This window comes from Enhydra lutris, unplaced genomic scaffold (assembly GCF_002288905.1).
Source record: "Enhydra lutris kenyoni isolate GAN:26980312 unplaced genomic scaffold, ASM228890v2 scaffoldscaffold16, whole genome shotgun sequence".
Taxonomy (NCBI): Eukaryota; Metazoa; Chordata; class Mammalia; order Carnivora; family Mustelidae; genus Enhydra; species Enhydra lutris.
Window position 1 is genome coordinate 22,083,712 of NW_019154100.1, and position 23,756 is coordinate 22,107,467.

Sequence of the window (23,756 nt, forward strand, 5' to 3'; positions counted from 1 at the left end):
ATCTTTAGGTAATGCTGATATGGCAAAGACGCTAAATTACAGGCAGCAGTGGGAATCTACTGTATAAAAGGCACAGAATCATTTTGTATATGAGTCCATGAGGAATATTCTGTTCAAGGAGAGGAGACATAAGAAAATTACCTAACTCATGAACCACACATTAAGAGCGTAGTCAGCTGTTGTAAATGCGTATCCAACAACAAACCATTATGTATCTTTGGCTTAATTATATGCGCTTATTACACACCTGTACTGGGGAGTGGAGGCTGCTATTTGCATTACTTGTGGTTTTCTCTATCAAAACAACATTAGCATTACGAAGCTTATCAAGGTTACGAATGAGCTCTCTGGCTTGGGTTTGTAGTCCTTTTATTTTGTGCACAGCCCAAAGAAGATGAGGAGAACAAATTAGGAAATATTTTAATCATGTTAGCAAAGAATCTCTAAATTTAGAAATGGAGTGAATTTATAGACATGGACAGACATCAGCAAAATTACTAAGCTTTTGTAAATCAGCCTGACGTTTAGGAAGAGTAAAAAGTTAGATAAATTCAGCTTTTAATTTTTTCCCCTAGAGTTCCATCTTAAAGGGTATTAATTATGGTGATGATGATGTTAGTGTTATTTACTAGTACCTCAAAAGAAGGGAAAATGTTAAACCACCAAATAGTTTATGATTTACACTTTCTGCAAGTCACATTAAATAAACAATCTAGGCAAAAGTGTTATTTGTATGTTTAAGAGCGTCTCCTAACCAAATGGAGGTATTAAAACATTTATTGTGAGGAAAGTGTAAATAGAAATATGTATGTATCAAAAACAGCCTCAAAAGATCATAAGTGGCTCTAAAAAGAAGAATTTTATGGAGTTCATTTATAAATGTCATCAAAACTTGTTACTTTTACAGATCAGATTCCCCTACTGATTTCGATGTGTGCTTATTTTAAAAGCATCAAAGTCATTAACCCAACCTTGAATTTCACCACTGTCTGTCCTTGAACTAATTTTTCCATCTCTTTCCTTTACTTCTGTCTTCTTCCCTTTCTAAAGGGGAAAAAGTACACTTTCACTGAAGAAGATAACACATGTCCTGATGAACATAATCCTGTTACTGTAATTAAAACAAAATCATTTTGGAGGAATAAACGACAAATGGTGCCTGGTGCCTACAGAAAATTAAAATTCTATTTGGGATTCCCATGGGGTCTAGGACCAATCCCACAGTCGAAGCTTGATAGTTTCTTAGGAAGACAACAGTTTAGTAAAATAAGGGGTTTGGATCCATGAAAAATATAATAATCATAGCAAAAGGAGAAATACTAAATAATGTTATTGATTTATAGTAGGCACAAGAAAGGAGCAGATGGTTGTTTGGAAAAAACAGATAGTCATTTTAGTAGATGCCTCTTAATAGGAAACATGAATTGCATTTCTTACAACTGCAGAAAATCTACAAATAAATCTCTAGAAGTACCAACAAATTTCTAGAAATTGAAGTAATCCTCTGGTGATCTTTTTTCTTAAAGTTTAGGGTTAAATATGAAGATAAACAAAATTTTTCCAGCTCTTACATTGTATTTTAAAGATTCTGTGGCCCCTTCTTTCACAAGAGCAGACACTAAAATAAATACAGTCACTTTTCCGTATCACACTGTAAGTTATAAACTAATTTGGCCTCATTTTATTAATATTTAGAGAGATTATTTTTCAACTCATTTTTAAAAAAATATTTTTGTTCAGTAATTATCACAACATTTTTCTTAGGGATTGCTTTCAGAATGAAACCATCTGATGTGACTAGAACAATGAGGTAATTTTTTAGAACTTAGATTACCTCCACAATGTCTATTACGTATTTTTGCAACTCAGCAAATTATTTCATTTCTCTCTCCCTAGTATGGAAATTTAATCTAGGTATTTATTTCATTTTCAGTAACCTATTTGAAGGAAGACTACCCTTCAGTATATACTATTACATTATGCATTCACAACTGATACTATAAATTATGCAATCTAACAAAAAATTATTAATGGTTTATGGGAAGGGGGGGACACAACTGTGAAATCTCAAGTGCTAGCAATAGAAAGTAATTTTCTCTGTTGCCCATCAGAAAGGAAAAGGAGCCCAGTGAATGTGTTTAAACAGCTCTGTGACATTCACTCTTTCGCACCTGTCACTGTTTATAAGGACAAACAATGGTAAGACCCCAAAACAAACTGGAAGTCTAAAGCTTAGGCTGGCTTGCTTGCTTGCTTGCTTTTTTCCTTTCCTTTCCTTTCCTTCCTTCCTTTCGTTCCTCTTTTACTCTTATCTCACTGGAAAATTTCCTTTTTTTTTTTTTTAAGTTTTTATCTAAATTCCAGTTAAAAAATACATAATGCTTCACAAATTTCCGTGTTGTCCTTGTGTAGGGCCCATGCTTATTCTTCTCTGTATCGGTCCAGTTTTAGTGTGTGTGCTGCTGAAGCGAGCACAGGCCAGCTTTAAACATCAATAAACAGGTACTTTCAAACCACAGCTTGGCATTTCAGTACTCTTCTGCGGAGGTCCATTTTAACACGTGGTTTGTGACAGACACCTAAAAGGAATTGTCAATTTACTGTATGACGTTGATGACCGAATTTGCCAGCTCTTTCCCTCTGCAATTGTTACTAGCACTCCCCCCAAATGGAATATTTTATAATTATTAAAATCACTGAATGTAGATTGTAATGACATTTCAGCCTATTTAATATCACCTGAATTAGTTAAAGAAGAGATCCTGTGAACCTGGGAATGAATTCTTGTGCAGGGCTGTGTTGCAGAAAAGCAACTCCTCTCTATACGGGTGTAGAGCAAGTGAGCACGTTGGTAGGATCATTCAGAGACATCCCAGGTCAACCCAGAAGTCCCAGGTGAGGGAGGAAACCGTACACTTGCTCAGCTGCATCCAACCCTAGCGTTGCGTGGTTTATCTTTCCCCAGCAGCACTTCTCAACACCAAGAGGCTTGGTTCAAAGAGTTGATAACTTTTTTGCCAAAGTGGTTGAACAGAATGAGTTCTGCTACAGTGAACATGGGGCCTGGACTGGGTAGAAAAAGTGGGGAGTGTGTGAGAGATCACAGGATCAAGGTCAGAGCAGTAAATCCATGAAGGAGATCCCCTGGGATAGCACAGGTCTTCCCTCTCCTAATCTCATGCCCCCCATGATGATAGCTGTCATCATACAGCATTTCATCTCATACAGTATAAATCTGGGGACAGATGTGGTTCAATTTGCAGAACTCCATTTTACAGAAAGTTTTTAATTTCTGAAAAATTTTGTATAAAAATTACAGAGAAATTAGTTATATATAGGAATTCAGTGTGGATTAGGACAAATCTTAGTATATTTTCTTGGATTTGTGCTCCCAGCAATTATACTAAATCTCAAAATCTTAGAAAAACCAGACTTCATATTAAAACATCCCACCCAGAAAGATGAGCCTTTTCTTCCCTATTTTTCAAAGACTCCATCCTAATTCTATTAAAAATATAGAGTAACTTATTTGTTTTGCTTTTTTATGTGCACTGTGGTATTTCTTAATGCTAAGAATCAAAGTTCACTCAATACAGGATATTCTTATCTGCACTTTCATCCTTAAGTTAATACATTGATTCATCCATAAGTTAATACACAAAGATAATATTCTTAGGACTCATGAATCTGTTCTCTGCCCTTTTCTTTTCCAGATTTTATTTGATATTGGCCCAGGGTCTCTCCATAGTATACTAGAGGAGAGGATTCCTTTTGTTTTGTTCTGAGTATTCAATAATTTTGGTATAGAGTAGAGAATTGCAGGTAGAATCCTTGGATCATTAATGAAAATAATACTGCTAGGGATGCCTGGGTGGCTCAGTTGGTTAAGCATCTGCCTTCAGCTCAGGCTTCTCCTCACCCACTCTCCTGCTTGTGTTCCTGTTCTTGCTGTCTCTCTCTCTCTGTGTGTCAAATAAATAAATATTAAAAAAAAAAAACTGCTTTGCAATTTTAATTTTCCCATATGTTGCTAGTAATGAGTGAAATAAATTATTACACATTGGACTCAGTGTAGTGGGTTTAAGTCCTAATCCCAGGTATCTGTGACTGTGACCTTATCTATAAAGAGGGTCTTTAGATATATAATCCATTTAAGATGATGTCCTTCTGGATTGGAGTAGGCCCTGAAGCCAATGACTGGTGTTGCTTTGTTTTTATTTTTATTTTTTTAAAGATTTATTTATTTGAGAGAGAGTGTATGTGTGCACGCAACTGAACATGGAGGAAGAGGCAGAGGGAGAACGTAACCCAAGCTGACTCCATGCTGAGCATAGAGCCTGACTCAGGGCTTGATCCCACAACCCTGAGTCAAAACCAAGAGTCAGATGCTTAACTGACCATACCATCCAGGCACCCCTGACTAATGTTTTCACAAGAGAAAAGAACAGCATATCTGGGTAGGAGATACAGAGGGCCACACGCAAGGAGAAAGGCCATGTGACACTGGAGGCCAGAGTGATGGCCTGACAAGCCAAGGAATGCCAGTGATTGCTGGCAACCACCAGAAGCTAGGAAGAAGACATGGAATGGATTTTGCCCTCAGAGTGTCCATAAGGAACCAATCCTGTCAGCACCTTGATGTTAGACTCCTGGCTCTTGAACTGTAAGACAATACATTTTTTTTTGTTTTAAGCCACCCAGTTTGTGATGTTATGGCAGCCCTAGGAAATGGATATGTGTATTATATGCAAATCTGTCAAATAACCACAGTTCAGCATCTTTTTTTTTTAAGATTATGTTTATTTAATTAGAGAGTGAGAGAGATTTAGAGTGAGTGGAAGGAGGGGCAGAGGGAGAAGCCTACTCCCTGTGGAGCAGAGAGCCCAACATGGGGTTCAATCCGAGGACCCTGGAATCATGATCTGAGCCGAAGACAGACACTTAACCGACTGAGCCACCCAGGTATCCCACAGTTCAGATTCTTTTCTCACAAAAGAAGAGTTAGCGTGAGCCAGAACTTCACATGCCTAGGACCCTGGGATCATGACCTGAGCTGAATGCAGACACTTAATGGACTGAACTACCCAGGTGCCCCAGAATTGGTTTTTCTATTAAAAATGAACATGTCATTCATGCATTAATACAGGTATATCAGAAATGTTAGAAGTATGTAAACTCAGAGGAAAAAACATTAATAGATTTGGGAGTTTGCAATTTTCTCCTTTTTGGTGCAAGAACTTCCTACTTTTTCTGTAGTATGAATTGCTTGTATAATAAAAAAAATAAAGAGTTTGCTTAGTGTATGGCATGAAATTTACATTTCTCTTAGGTCACATGTTTCCCTGACCTTGTGCCAGGAGAAGTAAGGCAATGGACCTATAGTCTTCTTGCCTTGAAAATTTTTTCTTACCTGCGCGCGCGCGCACACACACACACACACACACACACACACACATCCAACTAATAAAGGAGTGTTAGCTTTATCAGCAATGAGATGTAAAGGAGACATAAATCATGGATGTATCTGACATTTAACCAATTTAGATTCCTTTCACACCACTTTCAATTTCAAGTGTGTCCTTTGATTCTCCATTTAGAGAAAACAACCCTGTCTGCTGATCCAAGAACATCTAACCAAGGCTGCCCCATCCCCACAACTCTTGGAAGCCTACTTAGTCACAACAGAGTAAATTGTGACTGCCGCACGCAACTCAAGGGCCATGTGTGGCAGCCTTGAGACTAACCCTGTTTTCTGGAAACAGTTGGCATTTTCTGGGGTCTTCAGCTTTAGAAAATTTAAGAATGCCCTGTTTCGGGGCACCTGGGTGGCTCAGTGGGTTAAAGCCTCTGCCTTCAGCTCAGGTCATGATCTTGGGATCCTGGGATCGGGCCCCACATCGGGCTCTCTGCTCAGCGGGGAGCCTGCTTCCCTTCTCTCTCTGCCTGCCTCTCTGCCTACTTGTGATCTCTCTCTCTCTGTTCAAATAAATCAATAAAATCTTAAAAAAAAAAAAAAGAATGCCCTATTTCATGGCATTACCAGTTTTTAAAAGATGGTGATATTTCTAGGCTTCCCACTAATTTAAAATCAAAAGATACAGTTACCCTACAAGGCCCTACATGATCCAGACCTACCTTGCCAGATGCTTCCTTACTCTCCTCAGCCCCGGCCTCTCCACACTCCACCGAGTGGGCCATGACCTCTCCTGCCACAAACAGTTTCCGTATACTGTTCCCTTCCTCCCTGCCTCTCTACCTAAATAATCCAACTCATACCTCAGACTTCATCTGGGTTTTTTTTTTTTTTTAAGATTTTATTTATTTATTTGACAGAGATCACAAGTAGGCAGAGAGGACGGGAGCCTGCTTCCTGCTGAGCAGAGAGCCCGATGCGGGGCTCCATCCCAGGATCCCGAGATTGTGACCTGAGCTGAAGGCAGAGGCTTAACCTAATGAGCCACCCAGGCGCCCCTTCATCTGGATTTTTATTCCTTCAGAGTAACTTCCCTTTCTCCTCCAGACTATGTCAACCACACAATATAATATTCCTCTCCTTCCTAGCACTAACCAAGGGTGAAATTTTCTCTTAGTATGACTATTTTATTTAGTTCTTTTAAAGATTTTACTTATTTATTAGAGAGCACGCACAAAGAGGGAGAAGGAGACTCCCCGCTGAGCAGGGAGCCCAACACGGGGCTCAGTCCCAGGACCCTGAGTTCATCACCTGAGCTGAAGGCCGTTGCTTAACTTCCTGAGCCACCCAGGTGCCCTGGTATGACTATTTTGTTAATACCTATGACATCCTCCAAAATATAAGTTCTAGGAGGGCAGAGATGAAGCTGGTTTTTTGTTGTATTTTTTTGTTCACTGTACAATCCCCAGCTCTTGGACAGTGCCTGGCACATGTTTAGGCTATAAATAAATACTTAATTGAACAAATAGATGAGTGAATTAGAAATAAAAACTTAAAAAATGTTTCAGTGCCCCCAATTCTTGAGAACCTCTCTTTTCAAGTCTGAGTGACATGAAACTGTGCACTGGCTCAGACATAGATGGAAGGAGAGCTTTGAAAGTAGTGGAGTTTTGTGGTTATCCCTAAACCAGTGTTTCCCGTGTGAGCACCATTTTCCTTTTGATGTACATTACCAGCAGTTCTCTCATGTATCCAGTTCCCAGCAAGAAACTTCTAGACTTTGTTCTTTCTGTGTGGGTGATGTTTTACATTGTATTACTCAGTAGAGTTACAATGAGGGTATATTCATGGTAAGAAGGTAGAGTCCTCCATCCCTAGGTTACACATGTAAATGTCTGCATTTTTTTGTTTTTTACCTGCCAACTATTCTCTGATATCCTGACCAGGCCTCCCAAGATGGTGCCTTTCCAGAATGACCTAGTGTACGGGGTCTCTAGACTCAGCCCCACTACTCAGTAAAGCTTCACACAACGTTTTGATTGCTTTCCAATAGACATACCAAGGGCAAGAACTGAGACCAGTTGCAAAGTTTCATTCTCTCTCCATTCCTTATCGATTGCCAAGCCAGGTATTCCTGAAATTTTTCCTGTCCTCTGCCTGGAGGTGGGATTCTTCAACTACCCAGACAGTCATGCTCCTCGGGGCTCACATAGGACACTTGACCACATTGCTGAGTTCCAAAGGTTTTGCTCAAGATCTCCCTCTAAGCCCCAGTTGTCACCATGGGATACTCACTCCAGAGGAGGGGAAGATTTTCTCATCTCTCTTTCTGTTTAACCCAAGGCAGGACTAAAGGCTATGGTGACAGCCAAACACCATGCTCTCAGGCCTCATTTGGAACACAGATGGGCAAGTGTCTGCCTATTCTTTCATAGAAATACAGAAAGAAAATGAGATTCTAGGAAGAAGAGGAGTTCTTACTGGGCTGTTTAATGGTGTTACACATTCTCTCCTTGCAAACAGACCAGTCGTTTCAGAAAAGAGGCCTTTCAGGTATCCTGCTTGAGATGTTCCCAGTCTATTTACTACTTGCACACCCCCAGAGAAGGAAACATCCTTATACCCTAGTGTCTGGGCCTCTGGCTCATGAGGGGCATTTCTCCAAAGGTCTCCCGTGAAATAGAGCCAACTAACGATTTTGAGTAACAGTTATCAATGTGGTGCTTATTTTAATTAGACCCCCTCAGCGGGCCATTATGGTCTGGTTCTCTGAAGGGCCCTCCCTCCTGCCTTCTTGGAGCCAGCAGTGCACACCCTGAGGAGGAAGACCGTGTCTGCTCTGTCCTTTCCTCAGCCGCTCCCACCACCACCAGGCCTTTGCTCACTTCTGGAATCTCCCTACACACCTTGCCTACCTTTCATGCATGACCCTTTTCCTTGTTTTCAAACAACTTTTAAAATTTTTGTCAGGATCTGATTGGGTTTCTTCAACGATTCATGAAATGGGCAGCATCCCATTTAATAAATGGAAGGGTGCTCCCAACACTGGGCCTTTTTCATACCTCTTCCTGGCGTTGAGCTTGACAAGAAAATGACGAAAAGGGAGAACCGCTCATGTATGTTTTAGAGATGAAGTGGGAAGCCTTACATCACCAGCCTTATAAAAAACTCAGGCTTTGCCTCTTCCTGGTTTTTTTGTTGTTGTTGTTGTTGTTGTTGTTGTTGTTGTTTTGTTTTTAAAGATTTTATTTATTTATTTGACAGAGATCACAAGTAGGCAGAGAGGCAGGCAGGGAGAGAGAGAGAGGAGGAAGCAGGCTCCCCGTGGAGCAGAGAGCCCGATGTGGGGCTCCATCCCAGGACCCTGGGATCATGACCCCAGCCAAAGGCAGAGGCTTTAATCCACTGAGCCACCCAGGCGCCCCGCCTCTTCCTGTTTTAAGGGGATATTCTGCTCGTGGAAATCTGACCAGGCTGCATTCTGCACCATCCCAGCCGTGGAGAAAGCTCCCTATTCGATATGCATCTGAAGAGACACGAGTGTATTATTCCTTCCAAAGTCAGCTGCAATTGAAGCTCACTAAATTGACTCCACATCTTCCTATCTTGAATAGTGACAGAGGCATAGCAAGTAGTTTTTACTAAAATGCTCATTTTTAACCAACCCCTTCTCTGAAGATTTTTCAATCACTGATGCAGAGGACATGCTCTCTCCTTCACAGAAGACGGCAGAGCACCAGCAAGTCAGGGTTTGAGTCCAGGGGCTACTGTCAGTGCCTCAGACACTTACCTAGCAACTGTGTCCTTTGGCCAGCAATGTCCCGCAGAATTGAGGGCGGAATTTATTATAAATGTAAGGAGACTAATGTCAGAGGGAAATTCTGAGCATGTGTGTGTACACATGCATGGGTGTGCATGTGTGGGGAGTAAGGCTGATGCAGGCACACGCCTGTCCTCATCCCTTGATGCACCATATTAATCATGGCCAAGAAAATAAGAATTGATATCTCACATAATAGAAAAAAAATGTATTTTAGCAAACAACAGCTTACACCATCTGAGCATTTCCTGAGCATTCTACACTGAGCCAGCTGACAAGTTTCTTTTGATTCGTCTGTTCATTCTCCTCATCTTCGGGGGACCCCGCCATCTCCCCACGTTGCTCTTCCTCTTGCAGAACTGTCCTGCCCTGGGTTGTGTGGAGATCGATGCAATGGTGGATGATAGGAAAGTAACACAAGGAAAGGCAAGCAAGGGGAAAATGTGGCACTGGGCAATCGGACCCTTAGGTTGTTTTTACTTAATTCACGTGGGAGAAGCCCGTCTTCAGCAAGCACTAGATTCCTCAAGGTTACTTTAGTCCCATCTCACAGGGATTATCATTTCCTAGATGATGCTGACACAGCAGGTGCTGTGCTGAGAGCTGTGCATGCATCAGTTCATTTCATTGTCACAGCACTCCTCTGTGACCCTGCTGTGATGATCCTTTTTACAGCTGCAAACACTGAGGTTCAGAGAGGTTGAGTAACTCATCCAAGGTCAAATAAACAACAGGCAAATGCAGGGTATTAACTTGACTGTGCAGCCTGGAACCTGTGCACTAAATTAGTGCTTCTCTGCACTTTGTTTTTTAGTCTTAGAATTCCAAACTATTTCGTAGATTTCAATAAGCAATCACAAAGAAGTAGCCAAAAACGTAAAACCTGTATAGAGAAAGCTCTGAAAATGGGTGAATTTGCCATAATTATAGAGGCAAAACCTAACACTCTGAAATATGAACGTTTTCTCCTGGCCTTACATGAATTTCCTTTTACCCGTGGAATCACAAAATGGGACCTCCAGGGCTCAGTGTCACCCCTTGTCTCTCCATGCAGCCAAGATCTAATCATTCTGCAATACTAATCTGCCGTAAATTAGCCTCCGAGGTGGAGCTGGCCTTGGAGCTGAAGTAGTGCATTTTAAAAATCACAGCTGCTAAGTAGTACTGAGTTTTTGCCAGAATACAATTTGACCAGCCCTGTCCCCCCATTTATTCTGAAGTTTACAAATATCCCATATTATCCCCTTGTAAGAACAGGGACATCAAAGGAGGCATTCCTCCCGTAGCTGATTTTGCTACCGCTTGGTCCATTAAATTCCCCTGGCACTTGCTGAGCTTAAACAAACAACTCCAAATGGGAGAAAATAGCATTCTGGATGCTATTTGTTTGATCAGGCTGTGAAAAACTCAATCACTCAGTCAAGCTTGCATGCTGAAGGGGCTCGATTGACGGACCACAGATTTGCGGTGTGAGCCTGCATCGGTGAGTGGAGCCGACTCACAAAATGACTATTGATCATGACGATGGTAAGTTTTTATCTGGTAGCAGCCTGGAGAAACAATACCAAAAAAAAAAAAAAAGATCTGCTTGTAAGTGATGCCCAGGTAGGGTTTGGACTGAGAGACAGACGTTTGAAGACCTATTTGTTAGAACACTCCTTGACTTTCTCTTATTTTGAGAGCTACTCTGGCTGCAGAAAAGGTTTACACCCATGCATCTATGGAAATACAGACTTAAAGAAGGGGGTACCGAGAAGCCTCATTTAGAAAGTTAGCTTTTGAATATTTTATCGCTGTCCATCTCCTGTGCCCCAGGCTGGCTTCTTGAGAAAACCTGATTTTATTTCAGCCTCCTCCTCCGTTAAAATTCTGCTCTTTAAACCCAACTCTGGGTTGAAACCTTGTTGGCGAAATAATATAAGCTGGTGTCTGCAGCTAGATGGACCCTTCAAGCCCTCCCAAGGTGAGAAAATGTTATTTTTCCCTTTTATGTGTTGTGGTTCATTGGATGGTATTTGTCATCTTGTCACGTAATAGGAACCACGTTCACAGTGTTGAAATACACCCTGAAGCAGCAAGCGCCCTGGATGTGGGAGTGGCCTCAGGGCTGAGATCCTCATCAGCTCCTGTATGCACTCACAGGCTGATGAAGAAGATGCCTCCTTAAAGTGTACCATTTCATTCGCATTTTGTCGCAAGGGTCGGGTCACACGGGAACGATCTTCCCATTGGAGAGGGAAAGGGATAATTGGATTGCCTGTAGATGCCTTCTACCATATTTTGCATTGACAATTGAAAAGGCATGAAAAATCAGCCGATTTTATTTTATCCTCTACCATACACACACACACACGCATGCACACATACACACCCCATTCTGATGGGGGAAACAAATAGGTGTTTTATTTATTATGAGGTTAGCTATAGTGGAATCATGGTGCTCATATATAGCCAAGGATTTCTCAAAGGTGCAACCTGAGAGCCCTGCGGCGGGAAATAGTATTAGGCTTCCCTCTTGGGGAAACTACCCCTTTGCTGTTAGCTCTATAGAGTCTCCAGGAAGCTGGAGAGCTTAACCCTATTGCTCCTGCTCCCTTGGGTGGCACAGTGTCCTTTAAGATTTTTTTTTTAACTTCAAGCACAGTGAAGTGCTTCAAACACAAGTATACTTAATCCTTTGTCCACTATTATATCTTCTTCTCTCCCCCTCCCTCTCTCCCTCCCTCTCTCCCTCCCTCCCTCTCTCTTTCACTGTCCCCTGTGGGGAAAGTACATGGGATGATTTTCCCATTGACTTCTTCCAGTCAGGATTATCATAGCTTCAAATCTTCAGGAGAGACAGTCCTGCCTATTCACAAATAGGTTTCTTGAAGCAGTTTGGAAAAAAACTTTTTCACAAATGATTTTGGGATCTGTCTGAAGAAAACAGACCCAAGAACACAGAACGAGAAAGTGTACAAATACTTAGAGGCTAACGATCTAACCAGTGGGTTCTTGTGATATTTCTGGTGTTTCAGATAGGAGAACTCGAAGTTAGAGGAAAAAGAGACCCCCACAAGCTCTTCAAAGATTTGGGGAGCCATTTCAGCTGTTGTCTAGTGTGTTCAGGGAGAATGTCCTGTTGAAATAAGTAAGAGTTTTCAAACATACAAAAGATATGAACAACCTCATTGCCATGATCAAGGTGTCTCCCTAATGGACTTCTGGCTCTCCTGTCTGATCTTTTCTCTAAATGGCTCTCGATTAGTTTAAAGCCAACTAAAGTGGACAACTAAAAATACTGAAGTATTTTTTATAATACTCTCTATTTTATTTACTTAGTTGCTTTGTATTTATTTAGGCAGCAATTTTTTGTATAGGACACATGAGGAGATAGCCTTGCTCAAAGCAATGTGTTCTGAGTACTCAATTGAACTGGTCTTACGGCTTCACTTGAGTACTGGAGTACACCTACCTGCCTTAAGGATTTCCGTGCTAAAATTGTTTTAGCTAAGGTCTAGAAGTAGAATTTTGAGGCTTCCGGTCCCACTTATCTATACATTAAAATAGGTGTAAATCATTTTCTAAGAAGAGGCTTCATTCTGCTCATAAAGATAGAATAGTTTTAAAGTGCCCTTTTTCTGTGGTCCTGTGTTTTTTGCTAGATGCCAGTAATTTCATAAGTTTCAACCATACTCGTGGTTAAAACTTCTAAAGGTATAATTCTAAATTTAGTTGTGAGCAGAGAGCAATCATACTCCATATAATTGCCAAAGAGCATAATCTCTGTACTTGAATTGCCTTTGGGATAAAGTGGTTAGCCCATGTCAGTAGGCTCATAACACTGGTCATGTACTACCCTTCCAGATATTGTTGAGGACATTGGTCATTATGGTGCACAGTACCGTGTATGTGGGACCTTCAGGATAATTTCTTCCTCGTCCTTAGTGTCTGGAGGAACTGAGCGTCTTCTAATATTTGTCCATTTCTGTTTTATGGGTAATGTGGCTGGTGTATTGCCATTTGTTGCTTATAGGGATGGTCCAAATAGGAACGTACTAATACCAAGATGAGCATGGGCCTTTGGGGTAGTCATTTTATATAGCTTTACCCTGAGATCTGTTTAAGGTCTTTGTCCTTGTTTTTCCTTTTTCTGTCTCTACTTGATTTTCTCTTGCTGCAGTTTAGTAATCTGGCAAATCATTTTTGTGGAAAAGAAGGTGAATCAATATTGCCACGTAAGGGAAGGAGGATATTGCCCCCAAAGACGCAGAAGAAGAGTTTGACATATCATACAATAAGCTGGTAAAAATGAGAGACTATTCCTGCTCAATCCCTCAAAAGAATTCAAAAAGAAAAAAAGATCTCTGAAAAAAAGCAGGCATCCTCAGGAAAAATCAAGCTGTGGTAAAGTCAGAGCTACAAATATAGCTAAAATAAGAAAATAGTGCAAGTAGAAAAAAAATCACAATAGTGATGGAAAAGTGTAAATTTTTTTTTAGCTTTTACTTAAATTCCAGTTAGTTAACATACAGTATAATTAGTTTCAGGTGTACAATATAGTGATTCAGTAACTCCATACAACACTTGATGCTCATCACAAAAAGTACACCTCTTCATCCCCATCACCTCTTTCATGTATCTCCCGACCCTCACCTCCCCTCTGGTAACCATCACTTTGTTCTCCATAGCTAAGAGTCTGTTTCTCAGTTTACCTCTCTTTTTTTCCCCCTATGATCATTTGTTTTGTTTCTTAAATTCCACATATAAATGAGACCATATGATATTTATCTTTCTCTGACTGACTTATTTCACTTAGCATAATACTCTGTAGCTCCACCCACATTGTTGCAAATGGCAAGATCTCATTTTTTTTTTTTATGGCTGAACACACACTCACACACACACACACACACACACACACACACACACCCCACATCTTCTTTATCCATTCATCAGTCAAAGGACATTTGGGCTCTTTTCATAATTTGGCTATTGTTGATAATGCTGCTATAAACATCAGGGTGCTGTATCCCTTCAAATTAGTATGGAAAGTGTAAATTTGCTTTGATGTTGTTTATAGATAGCATAAAAAATTTGCAAATCTGAATTTATACTGTGGAGGACACACTACAGTGTATCTGGGAGTTATTCTCCCAGAAGCAGAGTAAAAAATGCAAAGAAGTAAGATGAGAAAAAAAGTAGAAGACAGAGATTTCAGGTCAGACACATAATAATTTTCCAAATGCAAAAACCAGAGTGATACATGTGAAATGATAGTCAAAATGTATTAGAAGACATTTTCTTGAGATGAAATAAAATCACAACTCAAAGGGACTTATCAGAATCTAGGCAAAATTATAAAAAGGACCTACATCTAAATAAACACTAATAATTTTTAAAACCTAAGTTCAAGAAGGACATATAATTTTCAGAAAGAAGCAACAATAAGAACACTAAAATTTCTCTTTTTTAACATGATTGAAAGGAAGAAAAAAATATCTATAGAATTTTAAGCTATAAAAGGTTGGAAAGCAAGAATTTTATATCAACTCTGATGGCATGGCTATGCAGACAGTCAATCAAGGGTTAAAGGACATAACACTATGTGTCCTTCCCAAGAAGGATACCTGAAGACGAATCCAGCTGACCTAAATAAATGAATAAGCAAACAAACAATACAAGAATGCAGCATCAAGTATAAAAGACTGGCAGGATTCATTGAAACCAATGTGAAATTTAGAAAATTAAACTGTTGTAATCACAGAGTTCAGTGAGAAACCTAGAACTGTTATTGAAACAGGAGATTCAAGTGATTGAAATGTTGTATAGGGGCACCTGGGTGGCTTAGTCGATTAAGTGTCTGCCTTCTGCTCAGGTCATGGTCCCAGGGTCCTGGGATTGAGCCCTGCATCAGGCTCCCTGCTCAGCGGGGAGTCTGCTTCTCTCCCTCCCTCTCCCACTGCATGTGCTCTCTTTCTCTCTCTAGCCCTCACTCTCTCTCAAATCAATAAATAAAATCTTTTAAAAAATGATGTATAGGGCGCCCGGGTGGCTCAGTGGATTAAGCCACTGCCTTCGGCTCGGGTCATGATCTCGGGGTCCTGGGATCGAGTCCCGCATCGGGCTCTCTGCTCGGCGGGGAGCCTGCTTCCTCCTTTCTCTCTCTCTGCCTGCCTCTCTGCCTACTTGTGATCTCTCTGTCAAATAAATAAATTTTAAAAAAAATCTTAAAAAAAAATGATGTATAAAGGTAAGCTGGGTTTATAACCTTAAATGAAGTAAAAATTTGGAATTGGAGTTCTGACAGGCCACAGAAAAGTAAGAGACCACTAAGGTCTTAAGCATATGTTATGTGAGGATGTTGAATCAAAATGTATTTTTTATGACCTCAAGAATGAGAGAAACAGAGGTTTCAGGATTAATTTAATATAGGTCACTACAGAATTCAAAATTTCTGCCTTCCCAGTAATTGCAAAAAAAATACCAATAGGTGAATAACTGTCTACCTAGCAGAAGATAGAAAACAAAGATAACAGTACCATCAGGAAGCTTAAAATGAGAAAAATAAACATGCCCACTTTGACAATATATGCCAGTAAGCTACCACCTCCCCATATCCCTCGACCCTCAGCCTGATGGAAAGATCATTTTATTGAAGAAACTGAGAATAGCATGTGATCCTTGCAGACAACCTGATGTAGAAAGTGGTTTTTTGTTTGTTTTGTTTTATTTTTAGGTACATAAATTCATACTTTTGAACATAAATACTGTGGTAGATTGAAGATGGCCTCAAAGTCTTTGTCACTCTTGTCCCACCGAGAGGTAGAGTTGACTTCCCTGACCCTTGTTTTGGACTCATCTTGTGACTTGCTTTGACCAATGAAGAGCAGCAGAAGGTCTGTCCTGGGCCTTGGACAGCCTGAGTTTGTGCTCTCTTGGAATCTTAAAGCTACCATGCTATAAGGAAGCCCAAGTTACCTTGCTTTAGACAGAGGCCGCAGGAAGTTTTATCAGAATATATTTTACCACAATAGAAAAGTACATCAAAAGCACAAATACATGTTCCCTTCATGTCATTTTACCCTACCCTTATCACAATTACTTTTAGTATTAATAAGGAATTTTCCCACTTACAGTTTGCTCAATTTTTTTATTTGAAAAATCCAGATAATTTGGAGGGTTGCCAAATGAAAATCATTATCTAGTGATAACACCCTCAGACTTCAGACCGATGACATTTCTGTGAACTCTGCTGGCCAGATGCACACTGTGGGGGTGGTAGCCAATTCCATACAAGCAATATTTTCTACCGAGGAAATATTCTTCTTTTCTAAAGTTCCAGTTAATGAGCAAAGCAACCTGATTGTTACCACAGTCTCAATTTATTATGTTAGCTGTCCCCTCCTAACCCAAATTGTATAGTTAGCATCCAGAGGTGTAATTTCTGTTCCTGAAGTAAGTAGATTTCCAGGGGACCATGTGTGGGAATCTTGCTGCATTTTTCTCATGGCTCAACCTTATTCCATCATCTTGTCTGCTTGGAAATCTCCTGCGTGGACCCTGCTTCCATCTCATACCTACCTTTTCCCTCCTGCCTTTCACTATATGTCCTGAACTGCTTGAAGCTATCCTCTACTCCCGCTCTCACCTTGGTATTTCTTAACTCTGTATCCTTTTAGAGCTGTATTCTCCCCCTACAATTTTGTTTGTGCTTCTTCCTTACACACACACACACCCCTGGCAAACCTCCACATATCATTGAAACTCTCTTCAACTATCACAGCCTTCTGATAATTTTTTTGGATCCTCTCCACTCCACCTTCTCTAGACATGCAAATCCATGCACACTTCAAGAGGATTTAGATATCTTTCTCCGGGCTCCTAAGGGTTTTTCTCTCTTATCATACTTATTACATGGCATTACATTTATCTCTTTCTGTGTTCATTCCACCCCTGCCCCATCCCTTCTCACTCACCTTTAAGTTCTTGGAGGACAGAAGCTCTGCCTTGTGACTTCCGGATCTCCCAGCACCTAGCAGTAACATCAGTGGCTGGTGACTGATTGACCAAATAAAAAAGATGGACTCCTAATGAGTGAGTGAGTGAGTGAGTGAGTAGCATGGACCTCACAATGTTAGTGTGTGCAAATAGGAATGCAGAAAATGGCATGGCCCCTGCCTTTAGTTCATCAATAACCAACTTGTCAGTTATTCAGTAGAGTAGAAAGCCTCTACATTTCTTATTGTTCCCTCCACCAATAATTACATAAAAAACCTTGAAATGGTCAGCCACAGTTGTAGGATTTATATCTATGGATATGACGTTCCTATTTTACTTCAGAATCTACTTAACTACAAAATGAGTCTGTTTCAGAAAACATTTTCCAGCTGAATGTTGTTCTATAACAAAGTTCATCAGAGACAGAAAGAGTTAACTATGTACTTTTCTTAATAAAATTGAAGAGGCAGGGCATCATTTTTTTGAAGTATGGCATGCTCTGTGACACCATGTAATTTGGGGGGTATCTATACTTTGCTTGGAAAAGAAAAAACAATACCTAGTTTCTTTTTAAGACTATTTGTGCTGCCAGGAAAAAAAATCATTTGCTCTGTCACAATTATGGCCATAAATCTTAGAGTGAGGACCTTTAATGATGGCTACAAAGCTTCCTTTATTTTACCTTACACAGACAGACTTCAGACTTACTAAGCATGTCAGGAAAAGCAGACTGGGTCCATTTTAGTTCTTCAAATGTATGTTTGAGAAATGTGTCACTAAAAAGAAATATTTCTCTGGCCCTGATTTTGCTTGGCCGAGGGTAAGACTTCTGCATTCTCTATGTAATCAATTAATTACAGTAAATGATTTAATGATAAGTAAAAGATTTAGACTTTCACTTCTTAGTTTACTGAAACCATTGAAATAAGTTGGTTTAATCCACTTTCAGGTTTCTTTGTGACTTGAGGTTCCATGAACTTTTAAAATTTTTAATTCATTTTGATGGAGCACCTGGATAATTCAGTCAGTTCAGCAACAGACTCTTGGTTTTGGCTCAGGTCATGATCTCAGGGTCATGAGATCAAAGCTGGTGTGTGCTCCTCCACACTCAGTGGGCATCTGCTTGGGATTTTCTGTTTCCCTCTTCCTCTGCTCCTTTTCCTGCTCATGATCTCCCTGTCCCTCTCTTTCTCTCTCAAAATAAATAAAATCTAACAAAATAAAAATTTTAATTCATTTTGAATAGGAAATAGATGCTTGGAATATTATATTCAAAAGACCCCAAAGAGAATGGTGCAAGATCTCCCCCACCCCACCTCGGGCTCCCTGCCTTCCCTAACACCTTCCTTGATCCAACCACGTGTACCACCTGCTTCTATATCCTTTCAGAGGTATTATATGTAAACCAAATATAAACATGCAGATTTTGTTTTTTTTAATTGAATATCTCTTTGAGATCACTCTGTATCAACATATATGGAGTTTGTTTTAAAAGCTGCATAGTATTCCTTTGGATGGGTAAAACAATTTATAATCAGTAGCAAAGTGATAAATATTACAAATGACATTTCAATGAATATCATTGGAACACGTATCTTTGCACACATGTGAAATTGTATATATAGCTTAGATACATAAAGAGGAATTGCTAGGTCAAAGGTTATATCACTTTTTTCTTTTCTTTCTTTTTTTATTTTTTTAAATAGTAAGGAAGATTTATTAAGGACTACTGTGATAGGTATCTAGACTCTCAGAATAGGAGACAGAGATTAGGCTCAACTCTTTTTTTTTCCTTTTTTTTTTTTTTTATGATGGACATTGGAGAGGGTATGTGCTATGGTGAGCACTGTGAATTGTGTAAGACTGATGATTCACAGACCTGTACCCCTGAAACAAATAATATATTTATATGTTAATATATGCAGTTTTTTCTTAATGCATACTATAAACCACTCTCCACAGATTTATACCAGTTTATCCTACCACCAAAACAAGCGTGCTGGAACTGTCCTATTTCTTATCAAAGAGTGTATCACTAAAATCGATCTTGACCAAACTTACAGGTTAAAATATGCTCCCAGAGAGGCACCTGGGTGGCTCAGTGGGTTAAGGCCTCTGCCTTCAGCTCGGGTCATGATCCTGGCATCCTGGGATCAAGCCCCGCATCGGGCTCTCTGCTCAGCGGGGAGCCTGCTTCCTCCTCTCTCTGCCTGCCTCTCTGCCTACTTGTGATCTTTGTCTGTCAAATAAAATAAATAAATAAATCTTTCCAAAAAAAATGCTCCCAAATATTATAAAATATGGGGGAATCCTTATGTTTTTCTACGACAGCCATTTGGAAAGCATTTTTAAATGTGAAAATCTTCTTGTTTAGAATATTTGAACTCAGTTTGATGCCTGAGATAATCTGAAATGGCTTAATACCCATGGAAAAAGAAATTTTCAAATTGTACCGGTGGCAAATTCATTCATGAGGGATCTGAACCATAAGCCAAAAGGAGGAAAGGGGAATTTGAAACTTTTCTCCCTTTCCTTTTTTTCCAGCCCAAACCTCTGTCTCCTGAATTATTTTTGCTTAATCCTCCCCCACCTTTTCCACATTTTGTAAAGGGATATGCAGTTTGCATTGTCTTTATTCCTGAGTGTGGTTACTCAAAGTATAGTGACTGGATAAAACCGCCTGTCTGGACATTCAGCTAAGAGATAGGACATTTATGCTTGTCTTTTAACCAGGTTACCCGATCATCCTCTGTGCTAATTCTCCTTTGGAGTTGAGTTTTTATTTTTCCGTTCTTTGCCTTCTTAGGAAAGAGACCTATTCTTTGAATCTGTAGAGCTGACTTAAATGCTCACTTTTCTGAAGCAGAGCACAAATTAATGTAATCTTTATTATATGCTAGTCACCGTCATTGTGGTTAAGTACCACGTAGCGCAGATGCAGCATTTTTTAACGACACACGCAAACACACACACAAACACACAGGCACCATGATTTCTCTTTGATGAATATGGCAAGCTGTTCATTTTTTCACAGCTGTAAAAAGACCATCAATTGTAGTAAGTAAAATGAAAGTACCCATTTCCTCTTCTTGACTGAAAAGAGAGAGCAAAATCTAGTTAAAGCAAAAACTTGACTAGGATTCTTATTCCTGGCTGTATATTTCTACTTGAGCAATATTTTAAAAATTGTATTTGGCCATTCTAAAAATTAAAAGACAAAATTGGACACAATGGGAGATCTCACTGGGATAGTATTGCAAATCAGCATTTAACTGGGCCATAGCAGAGTCTAACTGAAGATTTACATAAAAACCAAAACATAAAATTAAAAAGTAAAAAGTTTCAGTAGGTTTTCAGTCCAAGTATCCCTTGATAGAAGCAAAGTCAGTAGCAAAATCTTTATCACATTTGCTAAAGAAGTCAGTTCCTTACACATAACCTAAATGATCAGTGTGAGTGCTGGTAGTTTCTTTTTCAGTTTTGCTTTTGATTAAAAATATATGTGTGCTAGGTGGTAAGTGAATGCTGATGAAGTATACCATTCCACTTAGCTCTGTGAGGAATATTTATGTTCTGTACATAAGAAAATGGGCAAGGACTTCTGGGGGAACTGTTAGGTCAAAGGCAAAAGCAAAAGGAAGATTCAGTTATAAAACACGCAGAACTTCTAATACGACATAGCAAGAAAAACAATACAAAGCACTAAGCAAAAATGTGTTGGCAAGATTTCTGTAAGGAAAGTAGGGATGCTGGAAAAATGGAGGAAACTAAACTGCCAAGGAGGACAATGGGCAAAGAGACATGTTGATGATGTGGGTTGACATGTTAGGGCCCATAAATAGAGGGTGTTCTAAGAAGAAAAGGACATTTTAAAAATAATACTAACATCTTATCCAGAAGAGCCTATACTTTGAAACTCTTTTTAGCTAGGGAATGACCTCTCCGTTCTATAGCAGTGGTTCTTACAATGTGGTCCCAGACCAGCATCATTGGCATCGCTTCTAGAAACTTGTTAAAAATTGCAAATGGTCCCACCCCAGATCCATGAATCTGGGTTGAGGCCCAGAAATGTGCATTTAACAATGATTCTGATGCAAGCTTGTCTGGCCCCCACTCTTCTATAGATGAAGCCATTGTCTCGGAGCTTCAGAAAACATCTGTCAGGGGGTGCCTGGATGGCTCAGTCAGTTAAGCATCTGTCTTTGGCTCAGGTCATGATCCCAGGGTCCAGCTGTTTGAAAAGGATATTAACTATTTCTTTTTTCTCTCCGTTATATCAGTTTGAGGCAAAGATCATACTGAACACGAATCCCGTGTGGAAATCTTGGAAGATGAGTGTTTCTAGATGGCAAAGTGTTTTGGAAGTTTAAGTTAGCCTGCTTGTATGCCATAGAGACCACTGTGGTTTTTCTATTGTTGAGCAGTGTGATTATCATAGTAATAGTCAATATTGATTGGGCATTTAGGGAGGCATTGTGTCGAGAAAAATCTTATTTAACTTATATGTCTGTGAGGTAGATACTATTATCATTTTCATTTTATAGCTGTAACAAAGAGGTTAATTAACTGTCCAAGATCATCCAGTTAATAAATAAGTGGTAGAAAGGACATAGCTGGTCCTGATGCCAGATTATATCCCTTTCATCTCTACTTCTCTGTGCCTTTTCCTTGGCCCCAGACAGTCCTTCAGGACTTTTCTTCTATTCTTGATAGCTTCTACCACCGATTGCTCTGGGTTGGATCAGTTAAAACTGGCCCAACATCCACAAAGAAGTGAGACACCATCTAAGTAACTTTTCTCCCCACGCATCCCTCTTCTTACAGAAAAAATACGTAGTACACATAGTTTTAAGGGTCTCATTGCCCTCACAGTGGGAAACCCAGATATTTTAACCTAACGTGGGAAAGGTAGCATCCTTCAAAATCTGTATGTGTGAAACTAAGGTCTTCAGATTATGTTTTATCACCCCTGACGTCCTTATCATGCAGAAAGTTGAGTCTCAGGGAGCTTCTCTGGGCTTTGCAGATTTTGAGAAGAGGCAGAGGGGAGTGGGAAAATAGGATCAGACATGCAAATGGGCTTTTCTCAGTGGGGCTTTTTCCTAGTACCTTCCTCAACACCTTGATGTTTAACATCACCACCAATGCCTGCCTTCCTCAACCCCCTCATCCAGCTGGATCCCAATTTCTATCTGTTGCATTTTCTAAATAACCCCGCACTTGGTCACCTCTTTCTGCTTCCGCTGATGTCTTGAATATCACCTGATGAAGTTTTTTAGAATTATATTATAGAGCTGTCATTCAGACAGTTGTACAGAGGCTAGATTGGCACACCAGCAGTCAGGAGAGAAATGAGTTAGGCATGAATGAAATAAAAAGCACGAGAGCTCTGAACATGGTGCCAATGATGGAAACTTATGTATTGGTTTCTGTTTCTGTTTCTGCCAGTCCTCTAGGGCTAAAAAAAAGGTTTCTTTGTACCAAATAACAAATTCATTTAACATTCATTCAATAAATACTTACTGAGTACTTACCACATGAGAGACATGAGCTATGGCAATACAATAGTAAAGAAAACAAAATGCAAACATGCTTTGTGTGGCTAGCTGCCATTATACCTTTACATGAATGAATGCTCTGAGAAAATACCTTAGTAAGGGAAAGAAGACAAAGGTATTCACACATAGGTCATTGATTTGAAGATAAAGACACCACACCAAGAGAGAAGTAGTGAAGACAAACTTCCCCTCCTTCCTCATTTTAAGTAGGTCTTCCCCCAGACAGAAAGAATACAACTTGCCTTTGGATACCAATAGGTAGAAACATGTGTTCAAATTTTTTTGGTGAGCTGGCATCCAGCAGAGTGTGAGCTCCAGAATGACTAAGACATAGACCAGTTAAATCTGAATTTGAGAAAGAGAAAAGACCCTTATCTACAGAAATATAGATGGAAGGCCAGGTAAAAGCCTTGTCACCTCCAGGAAGGTCATGAGGTCATCACCCTTGGGGATGGACAGGTATTCAAAGCAGAACGAAGGATTACAGTGGATGAAGGACTGTAGGCAAAAACAAAAAAAACAAAAAAACAAACCCTGGTGAGGGTGCGGTGAACAGAGCACTAGGTTTGGAGGCAGTGAACCTGAATTTGATTCCCTGCTTTGCTCTGCATAAGCTGAATGGTTTTGAGCATAGGAGACAATCCCTCTGAACCTGTTTTTTCATTTTTAAAATGAACACAGACCTATTTTAATTACACCACCAGTATAAAAAGGCAAGATTAGGATGAGATACTAATAAAAAACTATACAACATGAAACTTTCATTGGTTTTATCTTATCTCATTATCCTGTGAAGTAAGTCACTTCATACTCTTTATTTTTTTTTTAAGAGGAAGCATATAGACCTGTGGATAGAGAGATAAATACACAATGTACAGAAAGGAATTATTATTACCCACCACCATGTGAGTGCCTAAAAATAGGGACTGGGCCTTAATCAGCTTTTTAATCTAAGAATCTGGCACCTAATCAATTGTCATTAAGT